Source organism: Alligator mississippiensis, chromosome 11 (assembly GCF_030867095.1).
Source record: "Alligator mississippiensis isolate rAllMis1 chromosome 11, rAllMis1, whole genome shotgun sequence".
Classification (NCBI taxonomy): Eukaryota; Metazoa; Chordata; order Crocodylia; family Alligatoridae; genus Alligator; species Alligator mississippiensis.
This window is the reverse complement of record NC_081834.1, coordinates 20,698,985-20,716,542: the sequence shown is the minus strand read 5'-3', so window position 1 is coordinate 20,716,542 and position 17,558 is coordinate 20,698,985. Positions and strand designations below refer to the sequence as shown.

General features: G+C 42.6%; 2 long non-coding RNA genes across 7 annotated transcripts in view; one reads left to right on the top strand and one right to left on the bottom strand.

Moving 5' to 3' along the window:
• The window catches only part of LOC132243984 (uncharacterized), a 207,940-nt gene that overhangs the window by 70,320 nt on the left and 120,062 nt on the right, over positions 1 to 17,558 (bottom strand). The gene's annotated exons all lie outside the window — the stretch shown is intronic.
• The window catches only part of LOC109280668 (uncharacterized), a 31,748-nt gene that overhangs the window by 3,793 nt on the left and 10,397 nt on the right, over positions 1 to 17,558 (top strand). The window contains exon 2 of one of the 2 annotated variants that reach the window (XR_002087066.2): positions 1,962 to 2,054. The exons of the other annotated variant lie outside the window; for it this stretch is intronic. This is a non-coding gene — a long non-coding RNA (uncharacterized LOC109280668). The remainder of the gene's footprint in view (positions 1 to 1,961; positions 2,055 to 17,558) is intronic. 2 annotated transcript variants of the gene reach the window in all.

The following is a 17,558-nucleotide window of genomic DNA, read 5'->3' as shown; positions in this document are numbered from 1 at the left end:
ATGTACGTTAGCTTACTTCTACCATCTGTTGCCTAGCTCAGTCTTTTTCCTCTCACTCTTTAAATAGTATTTATACATTAGAAAGCATCCATCAGTCTCCTCAGCTCTGCTGTTGGCAGCAATATCTCTTTTGTTGCTTGCTGCAAAGTGCTGGCCAGAGGCAGTCAAGTGAGAACATACCAAGAGGGTTTTTAAGTCTCTGTATCCTAGCATGAGACTTTGCATGAGACCTAGCATTGGGAAAGGCTGTGAGATGCACTTCTAGCTACTCCATGACAATATAGATAATTCTGTCATGCATGCAGCTATTGCTATAGGTCTTTGAGTTATAGATAACACAGGGTTTCTCCACACACAGAACTGACGTGGTTTAATTTAAGCTGTGCTTTTAGACTGATTAATTTAAACTGGTGCAAACCCCTGGGTGGATGCTTTTGTTTTGGCTTTAGAATGTCTTATTTTGTTTTAGCTTAAACATGGTCCCAACTGACTAAATCAGAATAAGCCACCCTTGAACCACATCAAGTGCCTGTGCAAAAGTTTTCAGAGGTGTAACTAACCAGCGCCAGTTTGTGCACAGGCAGCCTTTCAGACGTGTATTAAAACAAGAGGAGCCTACAAAAGCATGCAGTAAGTATTAACCTGGACTGTGAAGCAGAACATTAATCCTTTGCCCTTTGACCCTGAACTATACTGCCAATAAATCAAACATTTCACTTTTGCTAAGCTAAAGTATATGATATGCATTATGCTCTTTGTCAATAAGCTTTCAAATGTTTCCCTTACCATTAAAAGACTCAAATGCTTTCTTGCCCCTTCTAGCATCAGCAGACTTTCATAGCTGTTCATAAAAATTCAAATTAAAAATATTGACAAGTATTTCATTGCTTTTAGGCAAAAAAATGCAATCTCATTTGCTTTTACCTTCCTGTGCAAAGGGAATGCAAAGCCCCTGGAGTTTAACATTTCAACTCCCTTGTGTTCAAGATAGACTTTAAAAACCAAAAACTTGGCTGTTTTATGTGGGCAAGAAGAGAGATTTTCAAAGCTCCTAGGGAGCAGCTAACCTTGATATCTGTAGTCCTGTATGTGTACTGTTTATGAAGAGCTCTAGGATCTTTCAGCATGAAAGGTGCTGTGTTAAATGTAAAATGTTTATCATTGCCACAATTAAAAAAATAGTAGGGGAGACCTCTGGGTACACAAGGGCAAGTTCTGCTTCACCATCAGTTTCTCTTTTTTTTTAAATCTACTCATTTAGCTAGTACCAGCTCTTTAGCGCACCCTAAAGGATACTCTGACAAAGCAGTCCTTTGACAGAAGATATTCTTTCATTTTGGGAGAGCACCCGCCAAGAAAATCATCCAAAGCAACAAAATACCATTAAAAGGTCAAAAATGGCTAAGTGTGTCAACACTTGTTTTTCAAGAAATTATTTCGTTTACAAGTTATGGTTTGTGTTATGTTGAAGTAGCAGATTTTACCTATTATAATTCATCAAAAATTCAGAAAGAAAAATGAAAAGGAAAAATTGGAAGAGAGTAGCCCAGAATAGTAGAGTGTTTTGCTCATTTGTTTGGAGGGGATTTCTTAGATGCTGAGGGCTAGGGACAGACATTACACATAAACCAGTTTAAGTGATCAGAAACTGGTTTAAACCTGTAATAGAACAGATTTTCAGTGCACATAAACCAGTTTGAAAATGGCTGAAACTGGTTTGAGATAAACCTGGTTGAATGTAGTATCAGACTTAACTGATTTGGCTCAAATCAATTTATGCAATGTCTGTTCCAGACCCCTTGCTGGTTTAAGATAAACCAGACACCCCTGCATCACAGCATGCTCTCTAGGCTGGGTGGGGCTCTCTGCTCCACATCAGGGCTGGCCACTCCCCTCTGTGTCTGCCTGGCTTCTCCATGCTAAACAGGGATTATTCCTTCCCTGCCCCTCTGCTTTAACAGACACCTCTGGATTAGCTAGCAGACCAGATGATGACTACAGTCCATGCTGTGGGAGAAACAAAGGCAGACAGACTTTTTGGAGCTAATCAACAGGTATCTTAAAGTCCTTCCTTGGAAACATTGTTTGAGAAAAGCCATTTGCTCCCCTCCCTCTCCTTCACCACTCTCTGCTAAACACAAATTCCCTCCTCACCTCTGCCTTTGTTGAGGTGTCTGTGTATTAGCCGGCAGACCACATGCTGGGTCTATGCTGAATCAACAGACAGCTAGTAATGTCTCTCTGTTGTTTTCTTAATGGGGAAATAACACTGAGATAAGAGTGATAAACACTATTATCAGCTCCCCCCTCCCCATCCTGCTTGCTTGCCTGTCAGTTTGCTGCAGACAGTATACAGAAGCAGGGAGGGACAGTGAAAAACTCCTATCATCAACAGATGCATACACTGCATCCCTTCCCACTGTTGCCTCAGAGGTCTAGCCCAGGGCTGCCAGCTGGCAACAACCCCACCCCTTGAGCAGCCAGCAGGGAAAAGTCTGGGACTGCAGGCAGGGTGGGGGTTCACTCACCTCCCTAATCAGAGCCATGCTGGGGCCTGGCCATGCCCCCCTCAGTTTAGCTCTGTGGAAGGGCAGGGAGGGCTGGTCTAGCGCCCCCTGGCTTCTAGCCTGAACCACTGCAGGCATGTGCCTAAATTTCCTCAGTCCAGAGGGATTCTCTGTATGGTTGAAAACTGGTTCAGCCTAGCCAGGTTAAACTAACCTGCAACAGTTGAATCAATTCAGGCTCAGGTTGTTTAAATGTATGTCTGTAGCCTCTTTTTGTTATAGTATTTAAAGATATGGCATAAAATCTGGCTTCCTCCAATAGCCATGCCATCACTGTACTGTTCCCTAAATCTGGGTGGAAGAGAGTATGGGAATTATACTATTCACCTTTATCACTAATCTAAGCTGCAATCCTGCTACATGAGCTGTAGCAAGGATCGAGGTTATTGCATATATTCTGTATTATTGCAAGGAACAAAGTTATTGCATATATTCTGTGTAATAATTTTGTGGCTTATTCCCTGTTTTATCAGGCCATTCAATGCATGAACACATAGCTAGATTATTACTTAAGACATGATTAACTGGTTAATAGCATCTTAAGTGTAACATCTGCCAGGGGCTACTGAAGACTAATAGTCAAGTTATCACTAGACTTGCACAGCTACATTGAAAGTGGGTTAGGGGAGGAAGAGTAGAAGCCTTCTTCTGAACTTTTCTGAATTTTATTTAGGCTGCTTTGACTTTGGAGCTGTACTGTATTTCCCTAAGGAAACTCCTGTGCATCTTTTTTGTAGTTTTCCCAACCCCCCCCCCCAAAAAAAACAAAAAAAAACAAATGGCATCTGCTTCTGTATCTGCACACAGCCCAGGAGTTTCCAGTCTTGGAATCACGACAGACTAGCCATGGCTTATCTGCCTAGTCAGAGGTCACTGTACACAGAAATGCAATTTCTTCCTCACACTTACTCTATCCTTCTTAGATAACTTCAGGTGTCACCAACAATCTGCCACATGCTGTGTTATGTTTTTCCTTCAAGTACTGTATTCACCTGATTCATCTAGCGCTGAACAGTACTGTCCAGCAAGGACTACAGCTCTTCCATATATGAACATATATTTATTTGTTTAGTATAAACTATTAGTGCATAATTAATAGAGTTTTAAATTCATTCACTTATAGCTCTGGCCTTGTGTTCCTATCTATATGCTGCAGTGGCTTGACATTTTAAGATAATGTCTTTGTCATACTGACTGCACTCATGTTTGCAATGCTGTTCCTCTGGAAATTATTTTTCAAAATGACCTGGCTGCTCAGAGCTTTATATTTGTAGGCTAGGTTAAATACTTGTAGTAAAGTTTTATTTGTAGCCTTTTTGAGTCCAATGCTTGGATGATCCACTTTGAATCTATCACTCATCATTTCAAAGTCACAGTGTTCTAGAAGAATACACAGGTTTGCCTGCATCCCCTATTAATATTGCTTTAAGTGGGAGAAAAATTCTCCAAATTGCAGGAGGAAATAAGCCTCAATTTTCTTTGTAACAGTCTCATTCTGTACTGTTGCTTCCTATCTCTTGTCAAACATAATAAGCTCAAAGTGTTAGTGGCCTCACTCCATACCATGTGTGTCTACAAGCATTCACTTGACTTTCTCCTGGTTTTGACCAAGGCCCCAGGATGACCTCTAGTAAACCTCTCAAATCATCAGACCCATTTTCCACTCCAGCTGTTTGCTAAAGTTAAACCTGCTTTTGGGGGGAGGGGGAATGATTGTAACAGAAATGAGTCCAACTCAGTTAGATTCAGGGAAACCATATGTAGTTTTGTTTCTTTTTCACTACACAGATTAGGATATAAGCAACACAGGAGGGACTGCTTGGTTTGCCGCCTCCTCTCTGGCATCGTTTTTAGTTACCATCTTTGTTGCTGTTTCCCCTATTAAAGTCTGAACATACTTTTAATACCCACCTACTTAATGATTAAAAGGAGTGAAGGAAACAAAAGTGTTAATACTCTGCTATCTAGGAGATGTGTTGACTAAATAATTTTGATAAGGAGTGTTGGGGATTTATGAATTATACAGGTGCCAGAGGTTCTATCAACCACTACCCTGTTAATAATGGGTCCAGTTTCTCACTCTTCTAGTTAATGGGAAGATTGTGACAGCCCTCAATATAGGCATGAATAGCCTCATTAGGACTAAGACTGCAACAATAAGCAATGGTTAAAAGAATATTCCTGTAGTGGGAAATGGCTGTGTTGCTGGTGACGGGCAGAGGAAGAGGTTCCATCAATTTTTCATGTTATGTGCTGAAATATACCCCAGCAGACAAGGTTCTTTGGGTAAATCTGATATCTTTTATTAGACCAACTCAAATAGTTGGAAAAATTCTTTGCAAGCTTTTGGGTACAAATACCCTTCATCTGCAGTTGATGTGTGCTCTTCCTGGATGGAATGAATAGTAAAGAAGCCAGAGGCTGATATGCATACAAGAAAGTCAGTCAGTGAAGATGGAAATTAAGGAGTCAGTGGGTGAGAGACGGGTTGGCGGGGAGGGATGGAAGGGGAATGAATGTAGCTGGTAAATAGTGGAGAGGTACCTGGAGAGTTAAATGTTAGGCAGGTTATAATGTGTCATAAATCTAATGTCTATATTTAGTCTGTGATTTTTTGTATCCAGTAGATTGATGAAGCGAAGTTCGTAGGCTCATCTGTGAAAGGTGTTTTGTAAATTCCCTTTGAGGATTAAAACTGAGAGACTGGGGAGAGAGTGGTTTTCTTTTGAGAAATATGTCCTCACAGGTAATTGGGTATTCTTTGATAGATTTCTGGTGTGCGTTCATTCTGGTGAGCAGTTGTTGTTTGGTTTCTCCTACGTATTTTCCATCAGGGCATTTGTTGCATTGGATGAGATACATTACATTTCTGGAAGTGAAGCTGTAAGATCCAGGAATGGTGATGGTTCTGTTGTGGCGTATAATAATTGTGGGGGTGGTGGAGATGTGTTGGCAGGTTTTACATTTCTTCATTTCTGTCATGGCACGGTCTGGATCCATTTGGTGCATTTTGGACCGTAGGAAGTTTGCTTCTGGTGATGAGGTTATCGAGGTTCAGTGCTTGTTTGAAGGCTGGGATGTGTGGTTCTGGGAAGATCTCTTTAAGCATTGGGTCTTCTTCTAGTATGAGCTGCAATTGTTTGAGGATTTTCCGTACAAGTTCCAGGGAGGGGTAAATATGTTATGGCCAGTGGTGTGTGATTCATGGGGGGTTTTCTTCTGTACTGCAGTAATTCTTCATGTGGTATCTGGGTGGCTCTTTCAAAAGTCCAATCTCTCTCTCTTGAGGAGTGTCCTTGTTGAGTGGAAGCCTTTCTGAGAAGATTTTTTCCAATAATTTGAGGGGGTCTAATAAAAGATATCAGATTTACCCAAAGAACCTTGTCTGCCCATGTCCTTAGACCAACACAGCTACAACCTATACCCCTCAAATATACCCCTAAACTGTGTTTATGGCATGCAAATTTCTCCACGTGCAAAGACTGCTTTTTTGATTTACTATGGTTGGAGTGTAAGTTATGTTGGTTAAGAAGCAAGAACTTCTTGGTCATACCTTTATCTTGCTTCTAGATGGAGTTTCCCACACCCATTTGGAAAACAAACAAACAGACAAAACCAATAACCCATGTTTAATAACTCTCTGAAGCCAAATATATGAGGGTGCATCAGGCCTCCCCACCCAAAGTTAGCTGCATCAGGTAGCCGAGTTTTCAAAGATATTGGGAGCTTGGGTTTCCCAGCACTTTTTTAAAAAATCAGGTATCTAATTATGGCTTTAGAAGACCACTTTGCTAATTTTAGGCAGCTGGGATTGAAAATATTGGCTTAATGAGAAGTCAAGCATGATTATTCCCCGACATGCAGATCTAGCAAAGGGGAATGAAAACGACACAACAAAATAAATCAGCTAGTGGTTACACTAAATAAAATGATCCTCTTCTAGGAATGTAGTAAAGGACAACCAGAACCAGTTTGTAAATAGTGTCACATTGTTAAATTGCTAAAGGAACTACAACATGCCGTTGTGACATAGTATGTTATTTTTAAAAGCCTTAAATTGAAGACATTTATTTTGCAGCTGTTTTTAACCTATTTAATTTTCAGTACAAAAATCTTTCAAGACGATGCACCAAATTCTCTCTAAATCTCCATGCACAAGGCCTAGAACGAAACAGCTATCAATCTGCGTGGCATTATGCACAATTTCATAATGGGTCAAAAGATCATGCGAGCATATGGGCAAAGGAGACACATTACGATAATGATTCACTTAGAGTCCTACATTAAAATTAAATATTTTAATTAGAATAATATAGTCCTCAACAATAAATATATTCAGGAAACAATAAATATATTCAGGAACATACTGCAGCAGCTTTCTAGCACAAAAAGTCCAAACAATACAACCAACCTAAATTGAATGTTCACTGATATGCACTGATACCCATATCCTAGTTGTTACGGTGCTAAAAGGGATTGAGTCTCATTTAGTAGATTAGCTTCAGATTCATATTAAACTGAAGCATTAGCTATCTAACTTGCATACAGGCTCATGCCTGGCTTTCCCCCCTTCTCTCTTTGTTGCTGCTGGTTGTTTAGTTTTAACACACACATCTCAGGCTGCCCAGGGATTAGAGGAGAGCCATATAGCACACTTGCAAACCCCTTGCTATAGTCATGAATAATCAGTTCAGATTAACATTAAATGCATGATATGTTGTATCACGTTGTGTTACTGAGGCTGTAGCATGTCATGTTGTGTCACTCAAGGTCAACATTCAATGTGACACAATGTAATCTAACATGATTCACTGTACTAGAAACCTCAGTCTTAAAAAAAAATAAAAATAAAAGCAGATGTATATTATGGGTCACTCTAATACTTCTGGGAAATGAAACAATTATTAAATGCATTGCAGAATATGCCAACATCCCTTGTCTAACACAGACATTGTTCCCCTTATTTAATGCAATTGGGCCTCCAGCCCACTGCTGCCAGTTATATAAAAATAATCTTTTAACAAAGCCTGAACCAGGGCAAGTTGGTCACATTGTTATTTGGTCTCACTTCAGCAGAGAAATTTAAACCACAACTCAGTGGTCTTCACGTACTCTGATCACTCCACAAATCCCCTCTGCTTCCTTAGCTTTCACTGACCTCTATTCCATGATTAATGTGGGGGGCGCTTCTGAAAGGAGAATCCCAAGGGATTTTGTTTGCAGCTGTGTGACATGTTTTTTGGCTTAGAGATTGATAAGCCACAGAAAAGACACATTTAGCTGCTCCACCAAACTCAGTACAAGCATCAGAAGGCAAAATAATAAAAAGGTTCTGTCTGGGGGTTCAGCTGGCTTTTTCTAGCACTGTCTTTCTACTTTACACACAGCAGAGCTTTCAAATACTGGAACCAATTCTTTCCTTGGTTGCAGCACTCGGTGGCTTCAACAGGAGTTGTACAGGGATACAAGAGAGCAGAACTGGATTAATAACACTACACCAAGGCAGTGTCCTTCCCATCCACAACCATAATACTTGTCATACCCTTTCTGTCACCTTTTCCCATGCTTTATCTCCTTTCCCTTCTGCCTTAACTAGGATCCCTAAAACTTTCATCTCTCCCTCCACTACTTGTAATCCAAACTTCTCTAGGTCCCTCCAGTTTTGCAGTCCCATTATAGTTTAAAACAAAATGAAATAGCTTTTCAGTTTGTTTAATTTGGCCCCAGTTGCTTCTCCATACTCTGTTGTGTGTTTTAGTACCCTTTCAATCAATAATTTGTCTCTAACCACTATACAGAGTGCATACTTTATTTCTCCCTCTCCCAGTATCGTTACCCTACTTATGATTTTATTTTTCCTTATTCTTTGCACCAGCAATTCCACTGCACATATAAACAATACTGGCAACAATGGGCGCCCTTGTCTTAGCCCTGTTTGGGTTGTAAAGGCTCTGCTCAGATATCCATCTATTAGCACTTGAATTTCTGCCATTGCTTTTATATATATATATATATATATATATAAAACAGTCTTATTCATCCTATCATTTTCTCTGGGAAACCAGTTTTCCTTAACGTTTCAAATATAAAATCATGATCCACTTTATAATGTGCTTTCTCCAGGTCCAAATTTGCTACTCCCATATTTAATTTCCTCTCCTGAACATGTGTCAGTGTACCCCTTATCTGCTGAATCAAACCAGAAATCCTTCTGTCTGACATTACACAGAATTGATCTTCATGTATTACTTTTTTCAGGTTCTTCCATATTCTCAAAGCCACTGTCTTTGCCAACAGCTTGTCTGTATTTAGCAGGGTAATGGGTCTCCAGTTCTTTAGAACCTCTCTCTGCCCTTTCTTGAATAACAAAATTACTATTCCACTTGTAAGTCCTTCCCCGTCTCTCCTTTCCCCACCATTGCTTCAACAACCTCTACTACATGTGTCCCCATCCAGGGCCAGAATTTCTTGTAAAATTCCATGGGCAGTCCGTCTGCTTGTAGAGGTTTTCCTTGTTTACAAGTTCTTAAGCACTCCTCCACTTCCTTTAAACTTACCTTTTCTTCCATCTTCTGCATCTCCTCTTCATCTACTTTTTCTTCAGTCTCTTCCAGAAAATTCTTCATTTTCTATCTATGAAAAGCTGTACCAGAAGAAGGCAATAGAATATTGCTTCCAGGCATATAAGAAGGTAGAACTGGATCAATGATAGGGCCCTAATGAAATCACAGCAGAAATGGGCTGCGTGGCAGCTCCTTTAATCTTGCAGGTTCCCCCGTGCACCTCACCCCACTGCTGATTGGCTGAGGGGCCCCAGTGGCCCTTTTGCTTGTTGCTGACTGGCTGGGAGGCAAAAACAGTGCCATATTTAAAACTATGGTTTTCACCTCCCTGCCAATCAAGAGCAAGTGACAGGGTTCCTCTGCCAATCAACAGGGGTGGGGGGCACCAGAAAGGTTAAAGCCACTACACAGCTCACTTCCACCATGAATTCAGTAGGGCCCTAATGATAGTTCACCAAGAGAAGCTCAACTAGATAGGCCAAATTTTGTACTTAATTACGATCAGACAATCCCACTTTCTAGGTGTAAATGCACTCAACTCAAAGTCACCACTTGGGTGAGCTCTGAATCCAACCCTCCGATTCAATTGAAAATAAAATGGCTTAGTGAAATGCAGAATTGAAGGTATCCAGCATTGCACAAAGACAATGGGCATTTTTACACATGATCCAGTGTTGTGGGAAGTCATTTTAAATTGGAGTGGCTCTTCGGAACCACTCTAATTAAAACACCTGCAGCGTTTCATCTATTCAGCATCCTGCACTTCAAAATGGCAGTGGGGCACTCTAAGTAAAGCTCATTCAACAACTGCCATTTTGAAATGTGGGGATGCTGAATACTAGGGCTGTGCAAAGCTTCAGGTGCTGATTCGATTCAAAGGAGATTTGGCCCGATTCAGTAGCCGAACCTCTGAATCCAAACTGAATCGGGAGACCAGTAAAAAGGTCTGAATTGATCTGAAGCTCTCTGAGTTAAGAAAAGACTCAGAGAGCTTCGGAAATTCGGGCAGTCGCCACTCACTGCCGCAGGGAGCTGGACCCAGATGCTGTTCCGGTAAGTAGGGGGCTGCAGGGAGGGAATGGGGGGGACCCCTGCCAAGCCCCATCCCCTGCCTGCTCCCCCAGGCCCTCTGACTGCCCTCTAACCCCTGCCCGCTCTCCCAGCCCCATCAATGGCTGCCCCGCCGGGCCCCAGCATCCTGTCACTTTAAAAAAAAAAAAAGCCTCACACTCACCGGATGCTGCAGTAGCCATCGGGGCTTCTGAGGGCTCATGGCTGAGCCCTCCATGCAGTGCAAGGCAGTGGGGGGGCAGCGGAGATCATTCTCCCACCTGGCAGCAGCCGGTGAATGCAGGACTTTTTTTTTTTTTTTCAAAGAGCTGGGATGCTGGGGCCGAGCAGGGCATCCATTGACGGGGCTGGGAGAGCAGGTGGAGGATTCGGAGATTTGGCGGCGGCTGAATCTCTGAATCAGATTTGGCCAAATCGATTCAGGACAGTGATTCGAATCACTGAATCAAATCACTGTTACCCAAATTGGCTGAATCTAAATCTAAAGCGAATACTAGTCGCTTCATACAGGTCTACTGAATACATGTGACACCAAGGCTACTGAAGCATTCTAATGAGAATGCTCCAGCAGACTCAATTAATCAAGCATTTCAATTAGAATTCATCAGAGCAGGAACTGGGCATGTGTATAGGTGCCCAATGGTTGCAAGCTCAGAGAACACACTGGAAATTTTAGGTTAACTTGAAAAAATCCAAACCAATAAGCTCCCATTAATCACAATGCAGTTTATAATAGGCAATAAACTCATCCAAGTTATATATCCAACAAGACAAGAAACTGCCTCAAGATCCACTGTATTGTTAATCATGCAATATAAGTTTGTAGCATGCTTAGAACAAAGGCCAAACTAATAGTAAATTACTTCACATTTTGGTATTTTCTGTTTGCCTCTGTTCAGTTAGTATTTTCTTTTTAGCATTCCATGATAACTGAAATATTAGCATTTTCCTTAACCTATAAATCTATTTTGGTCTCTCTCTCTCCATTTCAGCTCTGGAGCTTTGATGTTCAAGTGACATTGGAAACACCTTTAGGGCTCAAAAGGAGTTCAATAGGCTTCATAGCTTAAGCACAGAAGGCAGAATAGAGAGTAAAAACAAAATTTCCCTCTTCCGTGACTTTGGGAAGCCACAGCTGTCATTTGATTTTTCCTTTCTGCCCTCAGGCCAAAGAGTTACTGAGACACTATGGGGATGAGCATGCTAAAATGCTGAAATAGTTTTGATAGAGAGAAGCTGGTATCTCTATCTAACCTAACAGCAATTATGTGCATTTGTGAAGGGGAGAGAAGGTTCTTCACTAGCTCCAGGGAAAGTTACCTAAGCGTTTAGAATCCCTATGAAGTCTCATCTTTCTGTAAGTGCCCATGCACACCTTAGAACTGACTGAAAAGAGTTTGCTGTTTATTCCACGCTGGGGCACAGCTAAGGGCCTCGTTACACATTAATGTTAGGTGGCTCCTGGAGCTCTTAACCCATGGATTGTTCACACCTTAACACCTGAACCTACTTTTAAGCACACTTGAGGTGGCTAAAAGTTACACCACTACAGGGTAGGTTTCTCTCTGATGTGTTCCATTAACGTGTGGCCACTCGCCTCAGATGAGTGGCCCAATCCCAGGATGCAGTGTCCCCTCCCACACCCTTCTGTTCTGTGTGGACAAACTTTTCACCCCCAGAACTCTACTGCCCAGAGGACAGTTCTGGCACCAAGTCAACTGCCCCTCTTGCCCCCAAAGGTGTGACCTTCCCACCCCAGAGGTGCAACCCCATGCAAACAACCAGTGGAGCACAATCCACCTAGCCAGGTCACAGGGCATGGACAGGTTGAGGAGTGGGGTCTAGAGGGGAAGAGGTAGAACAAGACAGGGGACCAAACTGGGGCCTATGAGCCGGGGCTTCTTCCCAGGGCAGAGGCAGTAATTCCCAAAAGAACCTTCCCTCACTGTTCCCACCTCCCAGGCATCCCAGAAAGTACAACCAGCACCCCAACCCCATTAAAACATGAGGCCTTCTTTAATTTACTTTTTTCTTTATTTCTTTTTAATTTTATTGTTTTTTTACTTCTTTTTATTTCATCCTTCAGTGGCCGACTATCTTCATTTCACCATCCTTCTCCCACCTCCGTTTCCTTTCCATCTCCCATTTCATTACTTACCCTTATCCCATTAACTCTCTGCCTCTTAGGTTCAAGTTCCTATGCCACCCCCTCCAAACCATCTTTCATACACCCTGACCTAGAGCAAGGATAGAAGTCTGTCCTGGCTCACCAGCCCTGTAGTAGCAACTCAGCTGTAACTTCTAGTCTGAACCCTGCTCACCAGCCCCTGGTGGCAAGTCACAGCTGTGTGAATGAGGGACAGTCAGAGAAGGTTTTTAGCCTTAAGGTGCAAATGCTCCAAACTCAAGTTAGCACTAGCACTGATCAACATTTGAGCAGCTCAAAGTGCAATATGTAACAAGACCCTAATACAGCTGGCTCTTACTGCAGTTGACAGTTCAGTTATATTGTTCAGGCTCCTGATATTCACAGCACAGCTAAAAATTAGGGAATATTATGAGACTTTCCACAGCAAGAAATGACAAAAAGGAAATGATCCCAGAAACTCATAGAACTGGCACAGGAGTTACCTAAACTCTCTCAAGTACTGGGCTGCAAATATGAATTAGGAAAAATAGAACTTGCTAGCAACCAGGCCACAAAATGCAGACTTTGGGCAGTCTCCCACCTAACAAGAGCATCGGAGGAGCCTTCCCATCCCATGGGTACTGTAAGGATGGGTCTGTCATAACTGCACTCCTGGCCTGCCAATTTCATATAGCCCAAGGGGCACAGGTTGCCCCAGAAGTGCAGAGCCATGGTCGTGCCCCCCATCACATTTCTTCATAGGAAGTAATCTAGACAACAATGAAGACTATAGCAAAGGGTACATTTCTCCAAAACACCTCTTCAACTCAGAATCCTCTCTAAACTACCCCAGAGAACCATGGAATAGAGATATAGCAATGGCTTGTCATCAGTAGTCACTAGTCTGGCTGTTTCCTGCTGCCCCTTGCCTCTGGGCTGCAGGCAGCTTGTGCAGTTTAAACGCAAAGGCAGCAATGCATTGTTTCTGAACAATCATACTAGAGCAAATTCAGAAAATGCAAGTCACAAACCCAGTGAGGTGCTTCTAGAATGAGAACACAGCAGTCAGACATGGGAAACATTAGGAAAAGGAAAGTACAGCAAAAGCTTTTTTATCCAGCACCCATGGGAAATGGGGGTGCTGGATAACAAAATATTCCAGTTAATTGAGAGGCCCAAACAGGCATCTTTGCCTGTTTGGGCTGCTGCTTCTCCCAGGCCACAGCGGGCACTTCCGGTTTCACTTTTACCTTACAAGCTGGCATGCCGGTTAATAAAGCATGCCAGCTTATAAGGTGCTGGTTAAGGCAGCTTGTACTGTATTAAGTTTAGGTGGGGCAAAAACAGACAAACTAAATTTGAGAGACATATATGAAGTCTAAACCTATTACTGGGATCAGACAAACAGATTAAGGCAAAATTTAAACCAAGCCAGCAGATCCAGAATTACATGAAGCCACACCTGTGTGTTATCCACTGGAAAACACTGTACATTAGCAATTTAAGCAGTTAAATAATCACCCCTACTTACTCATAATGAGTGGACCATATTTAATGTACGTGCAGCTTAAACAGATAGTGGAATGGACATTTTTATAGGCTACAAAACAAAATTCAGACACTGCTTACATAGATACTAAGAACTAGGGCTGTGCAATTTGATTCGGCAGAGACTCAGCCCAATTTGGTGGTCAAATCTCCAAATCTGAATCAAATCAGGAGACCCTTTATTTTCTCCAAATTGAATCAGAACCCTCCAAATTGATTCAGAGAGATTCGGAAAGATTTGGAGATTCGGACATAGACACAGCTTTAAAGGTTTTTTATACATACCTCTAGGTAGCAGGCGGCTCATGAACACTGTGATGCTGGGGCGGATGGAGCATCCCACAGGAGCAGGGGGGGGGGCTCCCCAGTGTGCTCGGCAACAGACCCAGAAGTGGACCAGAAGCACTTCCGGTCTACTTTTGGGTCCGCAAAGGAGCATGCAGGGGACACCCCCCCCCCCCCCCGCACCCCTCAGCTTGGTGACTGGTGCCTCCTGGGTCGGGGGGGGGGGTACCCAGGGTTCCCCTGCTGCTGATCGCCAAGCCAGGGGTGCTCAGAGGGCCCCCCTATGCAGACCCCGCTGGACCCAGAAGTGGACCGGAAGTACTTTTGCTCCACTTCTGGGTTTGCCACCAAGCACGTGGACGGTCCCCCCGCACTCCTGTGGGATGCTCCATGCACCCCAGCACCGCAGTGATCACAAGCCGCGCTGGTACCTGGAGGTATGTAGAAAAAACTTTTAAAGCTGTATCTGTGTCCGAAAAGCTGATTCTCTGAATCAGCATTGAATCTTTAGATTCGGATTCAGCCAATTCAAATCACGGACAGTGATCTGAATCAATTAATTAAATCGCTGTCCCTGATTCGGTCCAAATCTGAATCGAATAGGGCCCACTTCGCACACCCCTACTAAGAGCCTATCCCTAAAATGCAAGATTTTTTTATCAGTGTGGGAAGGAGTTAAGAAATTCAGCAATTTAGATTTCACAGTCTTTAATGCAGATGGCATAAGAAGTGGCTCTTCAAGCTTTAGGTGTAAGGCCCATAATTTCAGCCTTGCAAGTCCTGGCTGAGAACTGAGATAGTTCTAGGTGAGTTATTACAGAGAAGGCTTTGAACTTGAAGACCTCCATAGGTCGCTTCCAACCCTAATTTTCTAAGGTGAAGTCTTTGACACTTGAAGTCTAAGAGCAAGTGCAGATGTCACAGTTAAATCAACCTAGGGTTAGGTTGATCTAAGGGCTGATCTGTACAGATGTACAAGGATATTAGATTGGGAAAAACAATGACTGGTCCAATCTAACTTAGTTTACCTACAGAGCTGAACTAAAAGAGATCAGGAATTAGTTAGCCCCATTTAATGAACATCCACAGGCATTCAGAGCATAGCCTCAGGGCTAGGAAAGCCCAGCTGCTTGCCCCACACCACCCTGACCAAGCTATTTGTAGCCCCCTTATTCCCTTGCCACCGATCCATCGTCCCCCCTCCACCCTCCAAGACCTGCCAGGCCGCTGTGATCACAACATCCCTCAGACCTGTTAGCCCTTGCCCCATTCACCCCCAATTCTGATTTAGTGTATTTACTCAAATAAAACCCAATTGGCATGGGGAAAATCAGTCTTCTTACAATCGCATACAACAAAATCTCATTAAAAACACTGTCAATTAAACTGCTGCCAAAAGCAGCATGTACTCAACAAAGGAAACTAACTATGAAGTTGATTAAATGCAGCCAACACTGACCATGACTATAAAACAAATGGCCCATATTGGGCAAACATGCTGCTGGGAACTTACGCAAGAATAGGTTAGTGTAGCCCATCCGAATAAGACGTATGGTGGTGCCCATTAAGTGCAGTTCCTCTCACTGCTGACTCTTTTTCAAGTCATGCTGAGCTTACCGCTATATCAGAGGAGTGCATCAGGAACTCAGTGAACAACTGTTTGCTAGGGCACCCCCAGGGAAGACCAGGACCAATGGATATAAACTCCTGGAAGGCTGCTACAGGCTTAATACCAGGAAAAACTCTTTCACAGTCAGGGTGTCTAGACTGTGAAAAACTCCCTCCAGAGGTAGTGCAGTCACCTACCCTGGGGGCTTTCAAGAGGAAACTAGACAGTCACCTCGGTGGGGTCCCTAACCCCAGTTGTCTTCTTGCCTAGAGCAGGGGGGTTGGATCTGATGATCTGCAAGGTCCCTTCTAGCCCCTAACAATCTATGAATCCATGACATTGCATACCCAGATTCCCTCTGTCATCCCCTTTCTCAGCCTGGCACATATGATTAATGTGGCCCTACCCTCCACAAGCCAAAGCCAGACCAGGTTGCCCTGAACTCATCTGCTAGAGGTGCACTAATATATTGGTCTGTATCGTATTGGCACCAATAGAAGGAAAATTGACATTATTGGCAATTGGGGTTTTTTTGGCTGATGTGGCCGATAATGTCACTGATAAATGCTGCATGCTGCCCTGGCCCCATGTATATACACACACACACAATATATATATTTACAAAAAAATAGCTTGTTCTATATAAAGTATGTGCCAAAATGCTGTTCAAAAGTATGTTTATGAAGTACCTGTGCTAAAACTTGAAGCGGTTTCTAAAAAAGGTAACATGCATCAATTCTGGATAAACTAAGCGCATGGGTCCTGTATGTAAAGTGCTACAGCTATACTTAATTTCAAAGTTATTGTTTTCAGTTTTGCTCCTCACTTTGATGTGCTTGGGGAGATCAGGATCTGACAGTAAGGAAAGGGGGAAAGGGCCTGTCAGGAGAAAAAGTTGGGAGGGACCTGACCCTCCCCCCACCCCCCGATTTATTCTCCCTGCTACAGCAGTGGGAGGGGGACAAATTCAAGGAAAACCTTCAAAAATTAGATTCTACACCTGGACAATTATAACAAATTTATAAATTTTCCATATACAGAACCTAATTATTGGGTTCTCATCTTATAATCACTGTCATCTTCTATTTGAGTAAATATGGTAGTTAGATTGTGTTCCCAGAGAGGTTCCTGGCACTGATGAACACGTGCACAAACCAGACCTGATCTACGATCACGGACTGCAAACATGTGCACATACCCTAAGTCAAGGGTGGATACCTTCCTAAAAGATATGGAATAATTCAAACTGAAGTTACAGGCTCAGTGCAGAAACAACTACAAAAGGTTCTTTGGCTTGTGGTAGGCAGGTGGACAGACTATATGATCATATTTGTTCCTACTAGCCTTAAAATGTAGAAATTGTCTTAACTGCATTAAAAGAGTTATTATTGTTATACCCTAATGTAATCAAGACAACCAGAGGTAAGTTATAGGTCACTTCTAATGCGCTGTTATTTAACAGGGAGTAAATACAAAGGAGCAGAAAAGGTTGGTGGGGGAGCATGATGTACTTACTACAGTCCATGCTGCTAACCACGAAAACATTTTCAGGGAGTTTTGGTTAATTCAGAAGGAAGGGACATTTTAAGTTCAATCCTTTGATAATGCTAGTAGTAGTTCTTGGTTTAATCAGTAGTAAACTGGCAGGAAGTCAGTCAACACACTTAACGTCTCAGTGCCCATGACAGGCCCAAGAAGGTTCAAATGCACTAGCTTTTTCCTTACCACAACAACTGTTAAAGAACATATTGAGCATCTAGAAATCTTGCGTAACCTATATTACCAAA